The sequence below is a fragment of the Microtus ochrogaster genome, chromosome 1 (assembly GCF_000317375.1).
Source record: "Microtus ochrogaster isolate Prairie Vole_2 chromosome 1, MicOch1.0, whole genome shotgun sequence".
Taxonomy (NCBI): Eukaryota; Metazoa; Chordata; class Mammalia; order Rodentia; family Cricetidae; genus Microtus; species Microtus ochrogaster.
In genome coordinates, this window is record NC_022009.1 from 39,513,394 (window position 1) to 39,529,736 (window position 16,343).

Sequence of the window (16,343 nt, forward strand, 5' to 3'; positions counted from 1 at the left end):
ATCCATCCATCCATCCATCCATCCATCCATCCATCCATCCATCCATCCACACACATCTAGAGTCTGCCCCTGCTTTTTGTCAAGGGTTTCTGTTGCATGACTAGCCTACACTGAGTCCCCCTACTGAGGGATATTTTTGAACTTCTTCTTCTTCTTTTTTTTTTTGAGACATGGTCTCATTATGTAATCATATTATGCAGCCCAGAATGATGTCAAACACAAGAACCTCCTGCCTCTGCCTCCCAAGTCCTGGGATCATAGCACATCTGTGCTTTTCTGAATGCAGCTGCTGAGAGTATTCACGTATAGCATAAGTCTTTGTGTGGACATGGCTGTCTACAGGATAGTGCACACTCAACTTTAAGAATCATTGTTCTCTTCTCTGTCCTTCCTCATTCTCTCAGCTTATGAGGGTTCTGGGAAGATAAGAAATACAGTTAGACAGACATAATACAATCCCACTGACCTGAACACTGAGAACATGGGTCCTGGAAATTGTTGTTTCCAGAGTGTGGACCCCAAAAACTACCAAGAGACCAGATCCAAAGTCAAAGCAAAGAGTCTTTTTAACCACGAGTTAACTTGGGACCTCCACCTGTCCGACACAATGGGTGAAGTAGAAGAGACCCTGAGTCACAGTGGGGCAGGGTTTTTTTTTTTTTTATCATAATCGAGGTTTGGATGAAGGGATTTCCAGGGTTCAGGACCCCGATTGACTGATATTTGTCTATGGATCTGAGCAAAAGGGGAATAGGTGGTTCTCTAGGCTCAGGAATGTCATCTGGTGGTCTTATCAAATCTTATCTAATGTTTGGAATGTTAGGTACTTCCTTTAGATGCTGGCCCTTCTTAGGAGGTTTCAGCTTATGGATTTCCCTGCAACCCAGTGTTGCCTGCCACTAAACTGAAACTCAGGCCTACTGTTTAGCTTGTTTTTATTAAATGTCATGGCAGCAGTGTGGCCAAGATGTTCTGGGTTCCATAGAAATCAACCTTTTTTATCTTTGGGATAGAGAGGGGGATAAGCTTCTTCTGGGTGTGGTTAAAGGCATGACTTGGGCTTTGTCAGGTACCCTGGCAGGGGAGGACTGTTCAGTGGGTGAGAGAATACACCATACAGGCAGAGCTTAAGCGAGGAGTTTTATTGGGGGAAGAGAAGGGAATGGGAAAAGGAAGTAAGAGAGGGGACAGGAAGAGAGAGAGAAAAGAGAAGAAGCAGGAAAAGCCCTGTCTGCCTTTTCAGAAGAACAGAGGGGAAGAGCAGCTGGGAGTAGGCGGAGCTTGTCTCTTAAAGGGACCTTTGCACCTGCTTACAAACTGGGACCCTGGGCTGTCCAAGGTACTATCTGGGTACATCCTGCCAGATGACAGGATTAGACAGTATAATGTCTGAATCCTAACACTAGGGGCTTAGTATTGCCTAGCATTGAGTAAGTCAGGCAAGCACCATAGGTCACAGTGTCTCTGCTATGAAGGTCTGTTCAGAGCAGACATCTAAAAAATGTCCTCTGGGTTTCTGTGCCCTTCCCCCATCTCCACTGTCCACAGGTCTCAGCTGTGGGAAGTAGCTAGGTGGAGAGTCTGTTGAGAAATTTGTACCCAACTAATGGAAGCTGTGTAGTCAGTGTTAAGATGGCCAAGGAAGGGTTCCTTGAAGAACTCCTCCTTCTACTGTGCCGCCCTCTAGAGGCCACTGCAGGAGTTGACGACAAACGCACAGGCACATAACCAGCCCTATTCAAGACTCCAGGGTTCTCCTACCATATAAAGGAGAGTCATATGGGGTTCTTCTTTCTACTCTGGAAAAATGATGGTCCTGACACCCCCTGAAGGTCGAATAATATGGACTTCAATAACATCTCAGGGTCTGTGAACAGCCAGAGCCAGAAACGTTAAAATTCAGTTCTCTGTGGACAAGTTAGTGGTTTTGTTGTCTTTACATATAAATATAAATAGTTTGAAGGTCTTATCATTGTTTGATAACACAAATGAATGCTTGGGAGTGCACTTGGCACACCTGAGAGTGCCCTTGGCATACCTGAGAATGCACTTGGCATATCTGGGAGTGACTTGCATAGGGTAGATGGATACCTACAATGTGGCCTCTCTTCCCATTTTTCTCTCCTCGCTTTTGGGCTTTCATTATAAGCACGAAGACGGGAAAGAACAGGATGGGCGAGGCAGCACACGCCTGCCATTCTAACACCTAGGTGTAGTGATATTTTGTTTGTGTTTTAACAAATAAAGATAGCCTGAAGAGTGCAGATCTCAGGCACTAGAGGCCAAGGAGTGGTGGCACACACCTTTAATCCCAGGACTCAGGAGACAGAAGCAAAGGGATCTCAGTGAGTTCAGGGCCACCCTGGGCTGCACAAGGTTGATTCTGTCTAAGAGAGAAACAGCTCACTCAAAGGAGATCCCAGCACTTGGGATCCCATGCCTTTAATCACAACACAGAAAAGTAGAGACAGGAGTGATATGGCTCGGTGGAGAGAGAACTATAAGGCAGGAGCTCTGTGCAATCTGAGGTTTGGTGGAGATAGAGGTAGTTTAAGGACAGGCTCACCCCTTTGGTCTGAACATTGGTAGAGGTAAAAAATCCTCTCTAGTGGCTGGCCTTTGCTTCTCTGACCTTCAGCATTAAATCCTATATCTGTCTTGGGGTTTTTATTATTAATACCAATTAAAATTCATGCTACCTCTAGGAGACAGAGGCAGGAGGGTCACTGCAAAACTGAAACCAGCTTGAACCACAGACTGAATTCCAGGTCAACTAGACTATATATTGAGATCCTGTCTCAAGCGTCAACCATCAATGAAGTAAAAAACAGAGAAAGTCATAACACATTGTAAAGGGTAAGAATATATGTGTGTGTGATACACACACAGATATGTAAGTGTGTATGTATATATCTATATCTATATCTATATCTATATCTATATCTATATCTATATCTATATCTATATCTATATCTATATCTATATCTATATCTATGTATGTACATATGTGTAAGATTCTAGAAGAAGACAGAGGGCAATTATCCCAGAATGCAGGCTTCCAGCCGGGGCCACTTAGACTTTGTTCTTTATTGTCTCGTGTGTTACTTACATTTTTATAAGAACAATATGTCTTTGTAAGAAAGGGCTTCGTTCCATTTTAATGCAATCAAATGGATGCTACATTGGAACGTGTGACTGTTTCTTTTCTGATCTTCAGATGATGCCTTTTGTATTGTCCTCCCCAACTCCTGCTTGGGAGCAGAGAGCAAAGAAGTGGAGCACTGTCCAGCATTGGATTCATATCCTAGGCAGCTGCTTCCTCCTGTGCGAACTCAGGAATGCTGATTTTGTTGGGGAGGTCCGAGGAAGCTCAATACATATGGTCCAAACACAGAGAAGCACCTGATGGAGCTTTCTCCCTATACCATATATCCCTTTATGCTCTGAGGGCATCATCTCCACCTTCCTGGGCAGGGGTGATCCATAGCCTCTCCTTTCTTTCTAGATGGAGAGCCACAGCTGTCTTTATTCTCTGTGTTCACAGTAGAGTGCACACGTTTTCTGAATGCCAGAGGATTCTAGTATGACTGGATGTGGATGATGGGGATCCTGGAGAGGTGCAGAGGGCAGTGTGAACGACACGCTTGTCTTCCTGCAACTTCTGCCAGGAAAGTTTCCAGGATAATCAGCATGGCATGGGAGCTGGCACGGCTTGGCTTTTGAGAATTAACCTGTTAGCCTCATTCATGCGGAAAGACCTTTATGTCTAAAGTCATGTGTTAGATGCAAAGGCAATGCCTGGGAGGTCCCTGCTTGGAGCCTTTACTTCCCTGTTAAGCATGTGGGTCATCAGTCACTTGTGGAGGGACACTATAGGGATTGTGACCTGTCTCTTTAGGATTTAGAGTCCGTCCCCACCCCCACCCCCCTCACCACCACATCACCTACTCTTAGGGCAGTTCCACAACAGTCTCCCGATGTGTTTATCCAAACTATGACCCCAAGTTGTGGTAGTTCCTATTGGCCATCAGCACGACAGGTTTGAGGATTACCTAGGAGTTGAAGCTCTGAGCATGTCTGGGAGGAGTTTCTAGACTGGCCCACTAGAGGTGGAAAGACTGACCCTGCTTGCAGCTGCACACGCCATGGATTGCAGTGATACTTTATTTGTATTTTAATAAATAAAGCTTGCCTGAAGACCAGAGTGCAAAGCTAAGCCACTAGAGGCCAGGGAGTGCTGGCACACACCTTCAATCCCAGGACTCAGGAGACAGAGGCAGGCAGATCTCTGAGTTCAAGGCTATCCTGGGCTACACATGGTCTATCCAGAAGCAGATCCAGGTGAGAGTGGCGTACACCTTTAATCCCAGTTATTGGGAGTCACACACTTTTAATCCCAGCACTAGGGAGGTGGAGACAGGAGCGATAATGGCTGTGTGGAGAGAGGAATGAAGAGGGGAAGAGACAGGAACCCAGTGGAGTGTGGAGTCTGGAGATTCGTGGAGACAGGATCTTGCTTTTTCGGTTTGAAGATTTGATAGAGGTATAAGTTCTCTCTAGTGGCTTCACTGCTTTGTTTTTTTGATCTTCAGCTTGAACCCTTTATTATTTGAGGTACACTGGGGTCTTGAACTATAGAACAAGTGGAGAGAAAGCCGAGAATCAGTGCTTGTCGGTCTCTGCTTCCTGCTTGGAAACAAGTCCCAACTCTGTCCTCATACTGCCACCACCATGACTTTCCCATCTCTGAGGCAAAATGTGAGCCAGCCGTGAGCCAAAATGAGACCTTCTTGCCTTAAGCTGCTTTGCTAGGGAATCTATTACAGGAATGAGGAAAGTAACCCGGTGCGTAGACTGAATCCCTGCCCTCCCACACGTGAATGAAGCAACAAAGACACTGCTTGCACATCTTTCTATACGGGCACATGCGGTGCCCACGGGGCAAGCTGAACATGCCCGTGGGCCTCTGGGACTCTATAGGGATGGCTCCCTCACAGCCCTGGGGTTACAAAGTCTTGATCTACAGAGGTTTCAGACTAAGTAGCTCAATCCATAGATTGGCGTTGTCCACACATTGCTGCAACTCTCTCCTCTTTTGCTGACCTTGGCATCGGTGAGGCACCCACGTGAAGGTAACCCATTATCTTCAGTGTTTGTCTACTGTCAGGAAGGGTGACTCCTGCGGAAATTGCTCGCATACATCTCTCCTGACGTATTTCTCCATGGCTGCCAAGAACGCCACCTTGACAATTCAGTTTCTAGGAACATTTGCCATCTCTATTTCCTCTTGTACCGTGGGTGAGCTCCGTGCTGCAATGGGCTTCTGGGAGACATGGCAGCATTCCAGTAAAAGTCTGTAAATGCTCAGCTACCCATGTCCTGGTAATCTGGCTTCTAGAGGTCCCCAGGAAGGAGATGCTTGCCTGCTGATCTGAGCAGCAGCAGTCATTTTAAAGCAGGTGATGTTTGAGTTTGTGATCTTTGAGATGAGCAATAAGACACACAGACACACATATTATGCTTGTAATTTAGCTGTTGACATTTGAACAATTTTCAATTCACATCTACTCTGCCTCTAAGGCTGGGGAAATGGCCAGCCCCTCCGTCGGGGCAGAAGGGACGTGTGTGGTTCAGGAAAAGAACAACATTAAGCTGACCTAAACTCCCTATGCCTGATCAGGATGCCAACAAGTCTAGGAGCTGGCAACCACCAACATAGAAATGCCTGGTTCCTGAGCCCAGCCAGTCATGAACTTGGCATCCTTGCCACCCGATAAACCTTGAGGATCCACAAATCTGAGCAATGATTCCAGGAAATGCCACTCTACATGACAGTCTGGTTTATTAATTGTAGAGATGACAAAATGACCTCATTGAAGGAACTATTGCCACTCACATCAGGGCACCAGTATCTTTGTGCTGTGGAACTCTGGAAGGCAGATGCCAAGCTGAGTAGAAACTTCTAGAAGAAAGAATGGCTGAGTTGGGTGTAGGAGACATGCAACTCCTACATTTCCAACGTTGGGGTTTCCTTTGCTTTAAGGCTCATGGAGAGTAACACTTCCCAGCCAAGCTGCTGGTGGATCTATACTTCGTTTAGAGACAGAAAAAAATACTGTCTGATCCATCTGGACTGAAACACAGATGGCCCTGAGTGAGTCCCTTCATCTCACAATGGTCAAAGCGGGAGTCTTGTGCTGAGATGTGAAATATAAACAGTGACACCTCACCCATGATGTCTGGAAGAACAGGTGCCCACGTGTCCTCCTAACCATGGTCAGTTCACACGAGAGATGTTTATAATGGCGCCCCTAAAAGTATGGGACTAACACTCAAAGGCACCCAGTCTAGGAAGGGGAAGACAGGAATACATTGGGAGTTTGCTGAAGCCTCCTCATAGAGCCACAGAACAGTCCTGATCCTGAAAGTGTTAGTTAGTTAAAATACTATATCTCTTAGTTGCCTGGTTAAAGTTATTATTATTTTTTTGGCAAGTCTAAATTAGAAGTAATGATTTCACACGGTAGATGTAAGGCTAGAAGCCAAGTCTCAGTCTATATACATAATGCAGCCTCACCATATTTAATTTAGTTTATGTATATGGGAGTCTGCCTGCACAATCTGTCTGTGTACTGATTGTGTGCTGGGGCCCATGGAAGCCCGAAGAGGACTCTGGATCCCCCTGGCACTGGGACTACAGACAGCTGCTAGTCATCATGTGGATGCTGAGGACTGACCCGGGTCCTCTAGAGGAGCAGTCTGTGCTTTTGACTGCTGAGCCATCTCTCCAGCCCCAGCCTTACCCTTTTTAGATGCAATTTCTCAGAGGCATTGTTCCGGTAGATCAGGTGGAGCCACTTTCTGTGTTCTGGGAAACGGATAATGTGTTTACTCACCTCTGGGCATCCCATAGCACCTGATACCAGCTCCTGCAGGAAAAAGCTATTTGTCAGCAGAGAAAAAAAAAGTTCAGGCAGAGAGGGGAATTGTGGTGGAGCAGGGAGTGAGGCCTTGCCAGCATTGACTGTCTGTGGTAGAGGCCCGTCAGTCTAATGAGTGTGGTTGCTGGCAGGGGCTCTTCATTCAGGCCTTGCACAGTGGAGAAGGAAGAGCTAGGACTTCTGTGTCAGAATGTAGAAAAGGACCAGAGGGAGATTTTAGAAATTCCCTTCTGGTTACAGTGCAGCAAGAAATAGCTTCATAGGCTTCGAATAAGAATGGACCAGAGGGGAGAAGATTTTGCAGGAGGTTGAGGAAAAGGAGAGAATAGGAGATAGTTTCTTAGAAGACTCAGAGCAAACTAGAGAAGAGGAGGATGATGGCCGGGGCCCACCGGGGATGTGCTTGGGCTCTCAGCAATAGTGAAGTTACAATGGGACCAATCGTTAGAGTCCTGTTGTTCCCAGTCTCCTGCTCCTGCGGGTATTCAGTGAGTGCACAGAGGACTCACTTACTTAGGGCTGGGTTGTGCCCTGTGCTGAAAGGAGAAAGACGCAGCCTGGCTGAGGGATTCGGATGATGGATCCCAGTCTTGGGTAAAGATGGAAGCATGACCAAGTTCATGGACCATCATCTAATAGGAAGGGCAGGCACTGGAAAGATTTACCAGTGTGACTCTAAGTCACAGACGACCGGAGAAGGGAGGTATGTTGTGACGTGGGACAGGAAGCAGATAACAAGTGTCAAGTTATGTGGCAGAGGAGATTAAGAAAGGCAGAGGTGGAAAGTCTGAGTGCATGGGAAACCAGGCCAGCAGAGTAATTAGGGAAACCATCTGTGAGGGAGGGAGCCATGCATCCCACTGGAAGAGAAAACATGCCAGGCAGAGGGATGACATCATGCATAAAGGCCCTGAGGCAGGGAAAAGCTCCCTCCAGGACCTCATTCCGGGAGCCAGAAAAGAGATAGAGCACACGGAGAACCTTCAGGAGGTGGTGCTGTGCAATATCAGATTACCACTTCTGACTGCCGATCCCAAGTCCACACGGAGTCTTTAGACCTGAGCCCTGGACTTCCTGTGCTGACATGGTGGTGACAATGTCACCTCAGAGGGATGCCATGCCTGGCCTCCAATCGTCACCCCCCAAGGCCATCCTCAGTAACGGCAAGCCCTGGATTCAGAAAATTTTATCTTCTACCCTACCCACAGTGGGCATGTAAGGGACATGTTCTTGTCAATCTCCAGGATCCATTTGCCCTCCATACAGGGCTGTCTGAGTCGTGACCACCACCAAGACCCAAGTCTGTCTCCTTTCGTATCTTTTCTTATTCATCATTGTATCTTACAATTCGGACGAAAGCTCTAAGAACTGTAGTCAAGTCAGTGCCCCGTCTTAAAATTCAAGCCATACATTATTATGGCCAATGTTGTAGCTTTTACTTGGGGAACCCGTGGCATCTCTAAATTCAGTTCTGCTAGTCAACAATCCATTTGATTTCATTGCTTGCTTGCCTTAGACTTTGAGCAATGTTGTTGGTCCTGCGGCTGCGCCAGGCAATTCTCGAGCCAGCATGGAGGTGCTAACATTTCTCAGATAGTGACTGGACCATGAGCTAGTAGACCCTGAGTCCTTTGTGTCTTTATTGCACAAGTGTCGGGTATGTAGTTTCAAAAGAAAGAAGATCCACTCTCAAACATGAGAAGGCAGCGAGCGAAGACCCTCTACAGGGGGAATGGACGTGAAGCCCATCTCCGCAGATGCTGCTACCAAAGTGACTCCTTCCCGACTCACTTAGTTGAAACTGCAGAGGAGTAGGGCAGGGCCTCACAGAACAGTTTTATTAGTAGTTTTTATGTGCAGGGAGGAGACAACTGCTTGCCCCTGTAGCAGTCACGTTTCAGGTGACATGACGGAGCAGTGATACTTTATATTTCGAATGAGGTGTCTCTGTGTGGGTATTTGCATGTGAGTGCAGGTGCCCACAGGAGCCAGGGGCATCAGATAACTCCTGGAACCTGCCCTGCGTCACCCACCCAGCATGAGTGCTGGGAACAAAACCCAGGTCCTGTAAGAAAAGCAATCTCTCTCTCCTCTCTCTGCTTTCATATAATACCTCTGGACCGCAGCTCCCCTCCCTCCACTTCTCCCGGTTCCTCCCCTATCTCCCCTCTCCTCCAGATCCACTGCTTCTGTTTCCCTTCAGAAAAGAGCAGGCCTTCCGTGGCTATCTCCTGAACGTGGCATAACAAGATTTAATAAGACTAGGCCCATGCCCTCATACCAAGCGAACAAGGCAATCCAGTAAGAAGAAATGGATCCCAAAAGCAGGCAAAAAGAGTCAGAAACACCCCCATTACCACTGTTAGAAGTTCTACACTCCCCCACAATAAAACCCAAGCTAAACAACCACAGAATGTATGCAGAGTGCAGACCCATGCAGGCTCTATGATTGCTGCTTCAGTCTCTGTGAGCCCCCATGAGCCCTGTGTAGTTGATTCTGTGGACCACATTCTCCTGATGTCCTCAGCCCCTCTGGTTCCTACTCTTTCACTGGGTTCCCCAAGATCTGTCTAATATTTGGCTGGGGGTCTCTGCATCTGCTCCCCTCAGCTGCTGGAGGAAGCCTCTCTGATGACAGCTGGGCCAGGCACCAATCTGTAAGTGTGGAGCATAGCAGAACATCATTAGGAACCAAGCCATTGACTTTTTTCAGTCATGTCTGGTTCTACCCTAAGTCTCTGGGCCACAGCTTCTGGTTTCTGACCATCCAGGCAGTGTTAGGTATGGGCTTCCTTTCGTGCTATGGGTGTCAAATTAGACTAGTCACTGGTTGGCCACTCCCCACAAGCTCTGAGCCACAATTGACCCGGCACAAACCAGAAGGCAGGACAAGTTATAGATCAAAGGATTTGTGGCTGGGTTGGTGTCTCAGTACTGCCTTCAGCAAGCACTCTTAATTGTTGAGCCATCTCTCTGTTGGCCCCGGCAGTGGCATTTTTATGTTCTAGAAAGAAATCAAATATTGTATTGGCTATTCTAAATTCTAGACTAGAATCAAGTGGGTGGCTAAAGGAACCAGTTGGCCATTGGGTATGGATGGCTACTATGCCCAACAGGCTGGACCTACCGGAGAAATCATCTGTATATCTGAAGATGGAGGCTGGGTGACCTGCAGGAGCCTGTCCTTAGAGAGCACGCTGAGTTTGAGAAGGCGAAGTCCCCACCATCTTGCCATGTCTCTTGGGGTCTCTTTGACTGCTGACCTCGGGTTCAAGCCAGATGGCAAAGGAAAAGATGGCACGAAAGACTCAGAACTGACTGAATCTGGAGCTGAGACTCTAAGTTGACAATCGGTGTAACTGCAGCTTGGTTCTTCAGTTGCTCAAGATAAAATCTTTGGTTGTTCTTTAACCCTCTCTTTCTCAATTCATTCCCGGTAGAACATCTGAGTGGCCCTCCCTGCAGGAAAAATGCAGAGTGTGGCGACCTGCTCCATTGCTATGGTCCCTGCCACCATCAGTCCTTGCATGAGTTATTGCCTGCTCTCTGGCTCATGAGTGGAAGGCTTGATCTTAAGAGTGTCGTTGTTGAGAAAGAGCCTCATCAGGTCACTAGGGCCCTGTTCATGGACAGGGATAAGGTTCTTCTGATAGGCCTGAGTTGGTTCTGTAGAGGCAACTCGGTGGCTTCCCTGGGTTTCTTCCTGGCAATGTGATCCCTCCATTTTTATATATGTTTCTATTATTCTGATGCCACCTGCAAGAAAGACCTAAGACCTCCAGGACATAAGACCTCCTATGAGCTGAATAAATCTCTTTCCTTTATAAAATTACCTTGCCTTAGGAAGTCTGCTATACTCATAGAAAGCAGTTTGACAGGACTGGGGGAAGGGCTCATGGCTAAGAGCCTTGACTGGTCTTCCAGAGGACTCAGGTTCAATTCCCAGAGCCCACAAACATCTGAAACTTCAGTTCCAAGGGATCTGACACCCTCTTCAGGCCTCTGTGAACATATGCATGTACAAGTACATTTCTGGTACACAAACATGCATGTAGGCAAAGTACCCCTGCACATAAAATAAAAGTAAATTAATCTTTTAAAAAAAACCCACCCAATGTGAAACATGGCAAAGACTTCTGCATTTAAGGTAAGTCTTCTTACCTCAATTGGTCTAGAAACTCCCTCACACACATGCTCAGAGCTCAGCTGTCCACACGAACATTACAGTCCCCTTTTGCAGGGTAATTGCGTGCAGTATGCATGCTCAGGTTAGAACTGGGTTTGTCCTCTGTGGGTCCCTGCAACTGCACACAAAAAGAAAGAGCTACCCAAGTGGAGTGCCAAGGGAACAGAAAGCAACCTGTTGCGGAGCCTGGCTGAGTAAGGACTGCGCTATCTGGATTTCCATGAACTAAAGGGAATGCCCGGAAGAGACCACAAGGCTACCCAGTTACCCTTCAGTGAGCGCTGATCTCTCTGCGGATGGGCCTGTCTCAGGTTCCATCCCTGTATGTGAACCATGCCTCTTGCAGACCACCTGCATTTTTGTCTTCACTCTAGTCATAGTTCGATTATGTGGTAGATGATTGCTAATAAGGCTGAAGATCTGCTCCCCACCCCAACCCCAACACACACACCTGCTTTCTGCTTTTGACCTCAGAATTAATTTTGCTCTTAAGATCTCCCCCCCCCCAAAAAAAACCCTCTGGTCTTCCTGGTTGCTTCAAACAAATAACCTAGTCAGTACTTAGAAGTTGCTATTTGTTTGACTAGCCGTCTTTTCATTAGTGAATGCTGGCCTTGCCTCTGGGCTCCTTGCCCTGCCCAGGCAGGAGTGGGAGCTTTTACATTACTCAGTCATTCCCATCAAAGCACATGGCCAAAGATCAAAGCTGTCTCTCTTGTCTTTGACCAAAACCCAACCAGCAAGTGTATGTATTTGTGTCTGTGCGTGCGTGCGTGTGTGTGTGTGTGTGTGTGTGTGTGTGTGTGAGAGAGAGAGAGAGAGAGAGAGAGAGAGAGAGAGAGAGAGAGAGAGAGAGAAAGAGGTGGTAGTGGTGTGTATTTCTCCCGAAAGTTTAAACAAAATTTCATGTGTTTATGTGTTTTGCCTGCATGTATGCTCTGTGTACCGAGTGTGTGCCTGATGCTGGAGGGAGCTAGAAGAGGGCATCGGATTCCCTAGAAATGGAACTGTAGATGACTGTGAGTCACCATGTGCTGGGAATCAAACCTGGGTCCTCTGGAAGAGGTGTGGTGACCTGCGTAAGATAGAGCTGTCACCATTCCAGCATGGGTAGGGTAGGCTACGTTAGGTCCCACCCCAGCTGAGGAGCTTTTGGTGATTACTGGCTTTTCTTCAGGGAGGGAGCCATTGTTGAGTTGCTTGAATTCCAGTAACCAGCCCCACGCCCGTGCATGCTCCTGCAAGCAGCTCTAGCTAAACCCAATGGGGCATACAAGGGAAAGGATGGAAACAGGAAGGGATGTGTGGAGAAAAAACATTCCAGAGGAAGTGAAAAGGGGATAAGAGAGGGGAAGGGGGAGTGAATTGGATCAACATACATGGTACACATGCATGAAATTGTCAGATATGCAGTATGGAATTACTCGCAAGGAATGAGAAGTTGCCAGAGATCATGTCCACCCACACGGTCAAATTGGCATGACGATGATGCCCTGGGTCTGTGAGATCCCTCACAGGAGGGCATGGGGAAGGGAGAACCATACACTTAAAAGTCAGGGTTGCTGTGAACTGTTCTAGTATAAGACAGGAGCGGTGTTGTCCATGGATGCTGTGGAAACAGGATTCGGGACTTCAAGGAAGATCATCCATCTTTCTCAGATCCTGTCCACCCCCCCCCGCCCCAATCATAGCTGTCAGGAAGGATGCAGTGCTGATCTTGTCATCAGATCCCCTAGCTGCAGGTTCTGCTTCCCAGGGACTAGAGCACAGAGTGGATTTCCTTGAAATTTTGGCAATTTCAACCTTTTGCTCCATGATAAACAAGTGTTTCGACACAAAAAACTGTGCTTTTAATGAGTCCTTGTAAGACAGATTGATGCTCTGGAATTGGTTGTGGACCACAAGCTAAGTTCTGTCAGCTCTACTGTCTGTCTGTCTGTCTGTCTGTCTGTCTGTCTGTCTGTCTGTCTGTCAAGAGCACTTGTCTTTCTGCAAGGAATAGCCTAGGAGGGACGTCTTAATCAGACTCTGCTGTGGTCTGTGTTGCGCTGCTACTTCAGTCCCAGTGAGACAGTATGAAGAGAGGTGACCAAGCAGGAGGGTGAAGCCCTCAGAATGGAATTGTGACCCCTGTAAAAGAGGACCAGGGTGGCTAATTTTTCTCTTACAGGGTGAGGTGTCACACAGAAGGTAGCCTCCGTGCGGAATGGGCTCTCTCCTGTCACCAAATCTGCCGGAGCCTGATCTGGGCCTCAGAACTATGAGCGGTTACCACTCCGTGGCATAGGAAACACCCGGTCATAGGCACCGGCTTTCAAATTCTGACAGGACAGAGACTGGCTGCTTACATGGATGACTGGTGCTGGGGCTGAACAATTTCAAGATAAAGCCGAGTGGGTGAGTGGACCACCTCTCCCCGGGGCACCGGGCACTGTTAAAATCTGCGAAAATTACTGTTAGTGTTAATGACGAGCTCTCTGGCTGCATGGCGTCAGCATCCCTTTTGATGTCCATTTTCCCGTACGTAAGCAGGCATGCTTAGGATGGAGCAACGTGATCTCCTAATTGGCAGCTGTCGAGCTGATCCTGGTTGCCCTAGACGCCTCGAGCAATGGACAACCAGTCTAACAGCTAGCTGGACAACCCTTGCCTGTGCACTGACCTTCCTGAACATGCTACGGAGTCCTTCAGACAGCTGTACACAAACAACAGGAAGCTGAGTGCCCTGACTTGCAACGGAGTTATTCCATCCAACCAGGGATGGTTGAAAACACAGTTCTTACCGATTTCTCTTCCCTCCACCCACACTCTGTGTAATGTCTTAGAACCATTTTGTCTTGGCCAGAGGAGTTGCATCATTCTCTCTAGGACTATCTATAACTGGTGATAGGAGGTAAGAGTCCCTGGTCCAAAATTCCTCTTCCTAATGCCTGTGATTGGCATTCAGAGGCAGGGCTTCCAGTGGTTCTCAATGAGTGTGACGTCTTCTAAGATCCAAGGCTGTGATGGTTCAAACAACTCGTCTTGCTATGCGTGCAGGCTGCTGGGGCTCTCTCATGAGTATTCCGGGTGACGCCCCCTTTTTGCTCCCCTCACCCCACATCACCTGTTGCAGCGCTTGGCCTAATAAAAGATCTCTTCTTCCTGCTTCCAGGACTGTAACCTGAGCTGGTAGCACACGGAAAGAATCTGCTGAGATGGCAGAGTGGTGGCCCTGGTGGGCACCAGCTGCCCGGCAGCTGAAGGAGCAGCAGGACAGAGAGAGTGGTGGGGTTCGGGGGCAGGAAAGCTGAACTAGAGAGAGATGACAAGAATGGGGGGAACTGGCACTGAAAAAGGGGACAAGGGCTGTAAAAATCCAGAAAAGAGACTCAGCCGGTCTGGGTCACTAGGAGAAACCCAGAGAGCTGCCAAGACGTCACACCCTAGGTTGGGCACTAAAACAAACAAGGCTGCTGCTGGGAGCCCAGGCTGCAGATACTCAAGGCCAGAGATGACTGTAACACTAGAGGGCGCCACTGCCTGCTGCCTCGGCCTGTCTACTGTTGCCAACAACGGTTCCAGGGACATAAAGGTTAATAGACCAACACTTGATCTTCTCCTTGCCTGCCCATGATGCCTGTCTGTCAGGGCGTGGCCAAAGGACCCCAGCGAGCTAATTGGTGACAAAGGTGCCTGTGGATCTGGTACTAGACGGGCCCCACCCAGGCATCCTCAACACAGTTCAGGCAGAGGAGGCAGAGAACAAATTCTTGTGCCTCTTGTTGTATGGGCACCAGGCTTATTCCTAGGCTCCATCCTCATGGTCTAATCACCCCCCCCCCGCAGACACACACACACAAAGTCCCCACCTCCTGATGCCATCATGCGAGGGCTTTTTTTGCTGGTAGGGTACAAATATTCACTCCACAACAGGGACCGAGGAACCGTCTTCCTGAGCTGTCAGATTCAAGTTTTCTTCATGAAACCCTTGGCTAGGAAGCCCCGACCTCCATCAGCATCCTGATATGACCCTGTGTGCCTACTGTCAGAACGCACCCCAGCCCGCAGTCCTATGCAGCCAGAGGCTCTCCTCAGGTCTTCTCCTCCAATGCTGGGGCAGCTTGATGTTCTTTAGTCTTCTTCCAGAGAGCAGGCTCATCCTGCCTGCTTAGTTCCAGCAGTTGACACCTGCTGCCTTGTTGGAACTTGTGAGTTCTTCAGCTACGGGCACTTTCACGCCTCCTCTTTGCTCTGCCCAACTTCCAGCGGCTTAGTATCTGTCTAGGTTTGGAGTACATGCACGATGTCTCTTTAAGATCGCCCCCTCCTCTGGAGTCATCGACACAACCTGCTCCAGGCTCTGCTTCTTCAGCTTACCTATCTCCTCGCTTCCTTCCCCTTCCATTGATCTGTGCTTGGCCATGCCCATTCCCAGATTGCTACTGCAGCATCGACAATGATGTAGCATGACCAGGACAGGCTCACACGCACAGCCTGCTGGGAGCTTCCCTGTACAGGACACACACGGGCATCATCTCTGTCACCCATAACTGCAACAGCTGTGTGACTCATGACACCTTACCATATGTCTTTCCACTGTAATCATTCTGTTTGCTCTATCTTAACTGCTAGAGTGGCAGAAGTCAATGATATGGTTGCTTTCCTACCCAGGGCTCAGAGACTCGGTTAGGAAAAGTCGCCGATCACAGCACCGACTCATAACAACCCATCGCTGGGGTAAGTGCTGTGGAAACACAGTGTTCTCAGAGTTCAGCGGATGTGACTTGCATCGTGTGGGCTCAGCAGAGAGACATCTTTAATGAGACAAGGTCTACACAGCTGCTCTGAAGCCCACAAGCTAACAATGTAGCATGGCACCATCACAAAAGGTGAGAGAGTCGTGAGCAATGAACTCGGGGATCGCAGGCTGTGTCCTCACAGTTCTTCACTCTTCCAGCTGTGGAGCACCTCTGCAGAGTGGCTGCTGTGCCTTGCAACACTGCCATCTTCTCTCCTGCTTGAAGTAGTTTTCCTAGGGTCAAAATTCGGAGAATGCAGCTGGGCCGTGGCACAGAGACATAGAAAATGTTGTAGAAAGACTCTAAGTCGACATGCCACAAGACACTTGGAGTATTTCTTTATTTCCTGTACAGTTTACAGTAGCCAAGTGACAGAATCAGCTCAGGTACCCAGCCACAGATGACACAGAATGGAGTTTTATTCATTACTGAAGA